The sequence below is a fragment of the Ochotona curzoniae genome, unplaced genomic scaffold (assembly GCF_017591425.1).
Source record: "Ochotona curzoniae isolate NIBS_2020 unplaced genomic scaffold, NIBS_Ocur_1.0 contig_46, whole genome shotgun sequence".
In the NCBI taxonomy this organism is placed as follows: domain Eukaryota; kingdom Metazoa; phylum Chordata; class Mammalia; order Lagomorpha; family Ochotonidae; genus Ochotona; species Ochotona curzoniae.
The window spans coordinates 2,359,236-2,367,689 of record NW_024466340.1 but is presented as its reverse complement, the minus strand read 5'-3'; the positions used below and the strand labels follow the sequence as shown (position 1 = coordinate 2,367,689).

At 45.3% G+C, this 8,454-nt stretch overlaps 1 pseudogene; it reads right to left on the bottom strand.

Annotated features, from left to right (window-relative positions):
• Window positions 1-954: 954 nt before the first annotated feature.
• Window positions 955-8,454, bottom strand: part of LOC121160776 — a 64,271-nt pseudogene continuing 56,771 nt past the window's right edge.

Here is an 8,454-nt window from a genome sequence, read left to right as displayed (position 1 = left end):
CCACCTGCTAACTGTCATTTAGGAAGATTAACCCCAGGTCTTCTGGCTAGGATATGAGGGAGGAACCCAAGCCCTGCTTGAGAAGAAGGTAGATTCTAAAAGGCACACTTCTCCATGCATTCCTGACCCTCCCTGGACACCAACCAGTCATGAGGCCTTTGACATCACCTCCTGCACGAGACTTCCTTGATTCTGGACCCTTTCTTAAGTTCTGGAGAATTTGATTTGAAAACGCTTCAGCATCTCTACGAAAACTTGGCAGGATTGAGTGAAAATTTACAAAAATAAAAACAAAAGCAACCAGGACAGGGAAGATGTTGAATTAAATCAGCTAATTGCAGTCTTCATCTGCCCTCTGATTCTTGCATAGACCTGGATGTGGAGAAATTTGCAAGTAGGGCTGAGCATGTGGCCTTCCAGAAGGGCTCTGGAATCCCCTATGTGTCACATAGGCTGTCTGGTAATGGCCAAGAAGACTGAGCAGAGCATGGGATACTGGTGCTAGCAGAGGGGACTGGATGTTTTTAACAAGTTGCTTGGGACACAGCCAACTCATGTGTTTTGGTGAAATGTCACGGTTTGGGATCCAGTATTTGCAAAAGTGTGCTACACAAGCAGGGAGTCATGATATTTTAACATTCCACTGCATATTATTATTGGCCCTGATGGTTTAAAATCTTACAGATGTCAGAAGTCAAGACAGTGTTAATAACTACCAGAAGGGAACATGATTCTGTTGGTTGATTGGGATGCGTTCAGTTTGTGAAATTTTATCAAGCTTTATACTTTGGATTTTCACTTGTCCGATATTTATATTTAAATAAAAAACTGTTTTTAAAAGCAGTGGGCATGTTTGATTATTCTGCAGCACTCTGACAGATGGCTCAGAAGAACAACCCCCTGCTAGGCAGCACTGTGTGGATTCTGTGTCCTCTTACTCATTTGTTCGTTCATTCACTCCGCCGAGAACTTCTTGGCACTGGAGAACTTCAGCAAACTGGAAGAACCCACTCCAAAGTTTAGCTTTTTGCCCGTGATCTGAACGGAAAGCTGCCATTCTCGTAACCCAGGTGCTCCCGGACAGACTGGATTTCCTCAGGGTTTAGCGACTCACACTGCAGCTCTTTCACTTCCGTAAGACTGGAGAGTCAGGGCTGAACACAGTCTAGATGCTGCCTTCAGTTTGCCATTGTCGACTCCAGCTCCTTCAGGAACAGGCATCCCCCAGGCCGAAGGATCCGGGCCATCTCGGCCAAAACCTCAGCAGTGTGCAGCGTCCCGATGCCCAGGGCCACCCCCAACAGAATCACATCAAAGCTGGATTCCTTGTGGGCAGACTGCAACAGCTGGTTGATGTTCTCCACGGACACCTGCCCCTCGCTGCCAGTTAACACATGAAGCTTGCCCACCAACTCTTTCAGAGTCTCCACCGGAGACGTCTAACCCACACCATGGCCATAAACTGGTCAGCCAAGATCCCAAAGTCTGCCAATGCTGCAGTGCTAATGGCTTGCTCCTTATCCAGCAGGGAGATGGATAAGACATGGAACAGCCAGGACATGAACCAGCGCCTATATGGGATCCCAGCAGATGCAAGGCTAGGATTTAACCACTAGGCTGTTGCACCAGGCCCAAATCCCAGCACTTTAATAGATTCATGTGAACACATATGGCTGAAACTCACTGTCCCAGGAAAACCCAGAAATTCGTGATTTTATTTCACCCTTGCAAGAAACACATTCAAAGACACAGATTTAATGTACAAGCTCTGCCTGTGACACTACTCTTTCCCTTATCTTCAGTGCCCACCAACTTCACCTAAGACATGCAATGGCCATGAGGGCTACTGAGATAAGATTCAGGAGGAACACTTAGATCTAAAAAGGACTGACCAGTCAGGCCAGTGGGCCTGGAAAGAAGGAATTCAGAAATGTTTGGTCTTCATTTTTGTTGTTGTTGTTCAACTCATCCCAAAAGTCAGAGTCAACTGGGGACAGATTTGCCCCCAAGGAAAACCGAGACCAAGCAGCCCGCACTGAGTCATGATTTGTGTGTTTGAATAAGCTTCTGTAGTGTTCCAGTAAGACAGGCAGTGAGCAGCTTGAGCTGCACACTGCTTCTTCTCCAGGCCTCCAGGTCCAAATCCGACATCTTCCGAGAGGATGCTTCAGCCCATGGGTGGTTCTCATTCCTATTACCTCTTCTGGAGATCTTGGATTTGATCAGACCTAGCTGTCCAGGAAGCTAGGGCTGCCTTATCCAGAGAGCCCTAAGGGACTACAGTGCCCAGTCACAGGAGATGTGTCAGGCTGCATCAGAGCCCAGCAAGAGAATGATACCAAGCGAGAAGCACACACATGCAGAGTGGGTTCCAGCTCCCGGACACCTTCGGGAAAACCATTAGGATGATTCTGCACAGGAAGGTAAAAATGTTTCCCAGAATCGATGAAGAAGATGACTCAGAAACATCCATAGCTACCATAAGAGACAGGACAGGAAGGGCCTGAGTATCTATTTTACAGATGCTTTAGAGGTGCTGACGGAGCAATCAATGACACGGGCAATTTTCTAACTTTAGAGCATCTTCAAAGTGGATTGATCCACTCCACCCCTCAAATGCCTCCTCTCAGCTCTGCCCTTTCTGCCCACTCTCCACCAGCTCAGAGGGAGGATGAGGCGCCAAACAACGTACTCGGACAGCTCACGGAAGCTCAGACTGCCCCCTTTCTGCCTCCTCCCCATCTTCAAAGTTGCAAGCTTGGTAGATCAAGTCCTACAGTACTCCTATTCGCCTGAGAGTCATCCTATCTCAGGGAATCAGCAAGCCTTTTCTATAAAGGGTCAGATATTAACAAGTTTAGTTTGTGCACGTCTTACGGTCTCCATTGTGATGACCGGCTCAGCTCTGAACTGGGGCACGAAGATGAAAGGCAAATGAATGAGCATGGACAGCATCAAGAAAACTTTATTGACCCAAGCAAACAGGATGCCAGGTTTAGTCTACAGCCCAGAGTCGATCACTCCCTGATCTACAGTTATTTAGTCTGACCTTCCCACTACCCAGATGGGAAAACCAAGAATACAGTAGGAAATAATTTGTCTGAGGTCACACACTATGGCAATCTGAGCTCTTAGTTAGAAGTCTAAGATGTTGTGGCTGTGTCATCTAAAGCTCTCTCTGCTACACCGTATGATACTGTACCCCCCTCGTCAGCATTTGCTGGACACCAGAAATACAGCAACCAGCCAAACCCAGCCCCTGCATTCCTGTATCTTCCAGCACAGAGAACACCAACAGACCATTCTAAAGCTTCAGGAATCAGCATTGTTTGTATTGGGAAATGCTAATTTCCTACAGCCACTGTGATTATATTACCAGGCAATACCCCTGAAAATACAGTTTCCATTTTCACAAGTACGGAATTATTTGTGTGTTAATTATACAATTAATCAAGCTCACAGAAGAGAAAAATTCTTTTCCTGTGAATAAGAGATAGAAAGAGAAATTGCCCATTATCCCATTATTAAAAGATATAAACAGCTGCAACTCTATTTTCTTCACATAGGTAGCATATACATGTATATTTAATATGTATTTTTACATACATCCGATACTTCATATGTTTATACTCTACTTTGTATATAAACATATATCTATATAGTCAGGGATATTTTGTCCCTGGGGAGAGTGACCAAAAAATGGAGCACTTCTATACACACCACTCTGCTAAAATGTAACGATGCTTCTAGGGTGGAATGCCTCTTCATTCCTATCAATGAACTTACAACTTCTCTCTGGACACAGCCTGTCTGTGAGTTGACTCTGAGCTGGATTTCTCAAGATCCCACATATGAAATGGTGTCAGTGACAGCATGAGTTGGGAGAAATCAGGGTGAGGTCTCCTATAAGTTTTTCATCCTTGGAGAATAAAGGTAGTAGTCCACTCCCTGAGTTTTGAATTTTTCAACAGTTTTGCTTAACAGTCTCCCTTTTTTAGATGACTTTGATGATCCAGAAATAGGTGTCCTGTCGTTAGCAGAGGGGAACCTTTATGGAGACACAGACTGACAAGCAGCTGAAGACAAATAGCCCATCACAGGAGACACTTGGCAACAGCCTCCGTGGAGTAGACAGCGATTTTTTTTTTTCAACCTTCTCCATCTCTTTGTGAATCTGATGAGCATAAGACTCTCTCTGGCTGGGGAGCTCAGGGTTGTGACATCTGAAGCTCCATGAGCTCAGAGGTCCCCTCCTGTTTGAGTGCTGTCTCATGTTGTATAAATCACCCTTGTCTTAATCCAGTTCAAACAGGACCATTCTCTGAAACTAACAAGGGGAGGGCTTTATGATCCACATTGATTAATTCCACCCATTCATGTCTGGGCCCCAACTATTCAAAGGGTATTCATTAGGATTTTCTCAGCTCTAGCAGATGCCAGCTCTGGATTACATAAGCAAAGCAGGACATTCCTTAAGATTACTGGGTATCTCACACACCAGGAAGTGTGCATTCTGAGAAGGCAGGAAGCACCGTGGCCGGGGAGCAGGGACTAATGGTAACGTCCTTCAGGGCGTTATGCTTTGGATGAGTCAGCTCCAGCCACTCTGAGCCCTCACATTGTTCAGCCGAGCCTCCTGTGTTCCATGGAGAGTCTGGTCTGCCTGGCTCTCAGGTTCCCTCCTTGATTGGCACCTCAGGGGAAGGGTTGCTCTCCCAAAGTGAAACTGGGATAATGCCAACGGGAGAAGGAGAAATGATGCTTAACAGGTGGAAATCAAACATCCAATACTTCAGACAATGTGCAGGCCTCGGAACTGAGGTGGACACAGCCATATGAGATTATAATGCTCAGACACATGGCCTGGCAGCCCCTCTGTAACTCCTGTGCTCGTGAGGGACATGGCGCTGGCTGTGTAGGAATCGGGGAGCCACACCTCTCAACTTGCCTGCAGCTAGAGTTGATCACTGAGTTCTGAGTTCCACCAAAGTAGTGTAAACCTAAAAGTTACTTTGCTTTTTGAGCTGGCTGGAGGGTAGGTACAACGGCTTGAGCCAAAGCAGCCACACTGGGCCATCAGATAACTTCACAGGTACAGGTCATGCACGGCAGAGCAGCAAGTTCACTCCTGACTGCTCACTTTTTGATTTAATTTTAAGATAGGGGAAAATCAATATCCAGTTTGTTTATGCAAGAAAAATATTAGGTTTTCTATTGCAATACATCTAGTCCCAGATAGCAGGGTCCACAGGCAATAACCAACATGAACGAGATTTAAACAGCCATGGGTGATCCAAAACTCCTAACCACATGGAAACATGGAGGCAAGGAAGGCATGACAGAGTACATAGTCCTGAGATGTGAAGTGTACAGGACAGAAAAATGGATCCATCGGTGTCGCCAATGAGGATGGCTACGGAAAGGCCAAGAGTGGAAGAGTTTCGCTGTTTTGGGGGTAAAGTTGATTTTTCACATATAGGAAACAGAATGACAACACTGAAACAGTACATCGGGCCGGATCAGATTCAGAGAATTTTGAAACCCGAGAGAAAAAGTTAAAACAGTTCTCTAGGCCAAAGGTCAGCCAACTTCTAGGAAGCTACAGGTATTCAACATTTTAAGGCTTTGGGAGCCACGGTAGATCTCAACAACAATCTGTTCACTCGGTCGCTGTCACAGATGAAATCAATGAACAGACATAATACCATAGGTTCAGAGTCCCCAAAGCGTATGCCCTTGACCACTTGGCCCCAGAAACACGGTTCTGTTAGCCAGCAAGGTTAGAAAACAGAGTGAAGGCTCTGCAAAGGCCTGCAGGGGGAAACCCCTGGGCTCTCGTTTGATCTCAGCACTTCCCTAACGTATTTTCTAAGGCATCTTTATTTCCAAAGAGGAGGCTTAGGAAATCTCTGTAAGTTTACAGGGAACCAGTGACCAGACCCTATAAACGAGGGGGTTTTCACATGCCGACTGCCATGACGCTTTCACCAGCTCTCTGTGGACTGATCAAAGGAACATCACCAGTCCAGTACACTTTTCAAAATGAGAAATTTGTTTGATTTATAGAGCTGTTCTTCATTTGAAAATGACGTTGCTTCCACTTTGATGTTTCTTTTATGAAATGATGGTTATAGAGGAAGATAACTTATTATGCAAAGTGAAAAAGCTAACAACTCTACGACAGAAACTGGTTGAGTTCGTTTTGGGTTGTGAAATGCAGCTCACATGCAGGATACAGCGCCAAGTGTAGCTGAACAACTGCACTGTCGTGAAATGAACACCTGTGCCAGCACAAGTTAGGTAAGAAGTAAAATCCTGTCCTCGCCCTAGACAGCTCTCCAGGATCCTTCTCACACATCATCAGCTCTCTTCCTCCCAGAGGAAACACCCTCCTATTTTCCAACACAATAGTCTTGTTTTCAGGGCTGGTATTGTGTTATAGCAGGTTAAAGCTATATAAAAACAATCACTACAAAATGCCACATCCCGTATGGGTACCGGTTCAGGTCTCAGCTATTCCACTCCCAAGCCAGCTCCCTGCTAACGTGCCTGGGAGAGCTGCAGAGGCTAGCCCAAGTGCTTGGGCCCCTGCACCCCTCGTGGGAGACCTGGATGAAGCTCTTGATCTCTGGCTTTGGCCTACCCTGCCCTGGGTGTTGCAGCCATCTGTGAATCAGCAGACAGAAGATCTCTGTCTCTAATTCCTTTTCAAACTAAAAAAAAAATTTTTTAATTAGTCTTGTTTTCAGTTTCTTCATGGAATCACAAGTTTCATATTCTTTTGTTCTGGGGTTTTTTTTTCCAATATGTTTTTGACATTCATCTGCATTTTATCTAGCATGATCTTAATCATTCAAAGCCATTCCCGATATTCCATTGTCCATTCTAGATACCAGTTTGGAACTATTAGAAATGATGTTGCATGTATTTTGTTACCTGGATTATTTAGTTGTATACATACGCACACACACATATATACCTGGCTGTAGAATTGCTGGATCTCAACTATGAATACCAATGTTGGTTAAACTAACCACAATGTCCCAGCACAGCCCCAATTAATGCCTTTAATCCTGTGAATAATGTCCCTACCCCACTCCTTTACTTCCCATAAGTGAACTGGTTTGGACAATAAATGAGATGGTCAAACCCACCTCTAGTGTTGCTTTCTAAAGAGGTTGTGACAGCTGTCCTTCACCAACAGCCGCAAGGATTTTCATTGTTCCACACCTTCAGCGACAGTTGCTGCTGGTCTTCTCAGTCCTGGCCACTAGGGGGGGTATGACTAGAAGGGTACTATCTCTCATTTCAACCATTTTTGTATGAGTGGTATCTTCCAGCGGATGTAATTTCTTTGTTCAAATCCTTTGTGTACTGCTCCAATGTCCTCTCATTTCTTTATTGATTTGTGGGATTCTTTATGTATTTTTCTTACATCCTCTTGTCAATCATATAGATAGATATTACAAATATATTCTCTAGCTGTGTGAATTCGCTTTTTCATTCTCTCAATGAAATCCAAATGTGGGAGAGGCTTTTTACCAACCTCTTCCTGATCTAAAGCACTGTAGGGATGACCAAGCTTTTCTTCATTCCAACAGCGCTGTCCAGTACAACTTCCTGAGTGTGGTAGGGCTGTGGGTCCCACAGGCACATGTCCATCAGATGGAGCAATTGAGTGACTTTATTTTATTTTCATTTAGAAGAGACACATGTGACTGGCGACTTTCACACTGGATTGTGTCATTTCAGAATCAGACTGTGAGGAGTGAACAACTCTACATGGAGACATGACTTGGCGAAAACAGCCTTTTAAAAAGTTTATTTGATTTACTTCTTTGAGAGACAAATGGCTCTCATCTGCTGGCTCATGCTCCAGGTGCCTGCAACGGTCAGGGCTGGACTGTGGGAATGAGGCCAGGAGACAGAAACTCAATCCAGGTATCACATGTGGATGGCAGGATCCCAATTACTTGAGACATCACCACTGCCTCCCAGAGGCTACATTAACAGGAGGTTGGAGTCAGGATCTGAAGCCAAAATCAAAACCTAAGGCACTCTGATGTGGTTCACGGGCACCTTAACCAGCCTCTTAACCACTAGGCCAAATGCCAACTCCAGAAAAATGGCCTTTTAAGAAGACTCATCAAGCTGAGACTCCTGGCATGGTCACGGCAGTTCCCTGCTCTTTTGCAATCATTCCTGCCTTCTACCACCAAGCTTCACTTCCCACTCAGCAGCAGGGCAGTGTCCCTAACACTCATGCACTCGCCCTTGGTATAAATATCACATCCTATAGCGGAGAGCCCAGCATCCACGGGCTTCCTCTTCTGTCCACGATCTCTCCCACTTCAGTCCTGGCTGCCCAGGTACGTCGACCTCTTTCCTTCCTCAAATCTTTTGCAAATGGTCTTTCTTCTTCCTGGTTTCTCCTGCCCTACCCTCCTTCCCGAT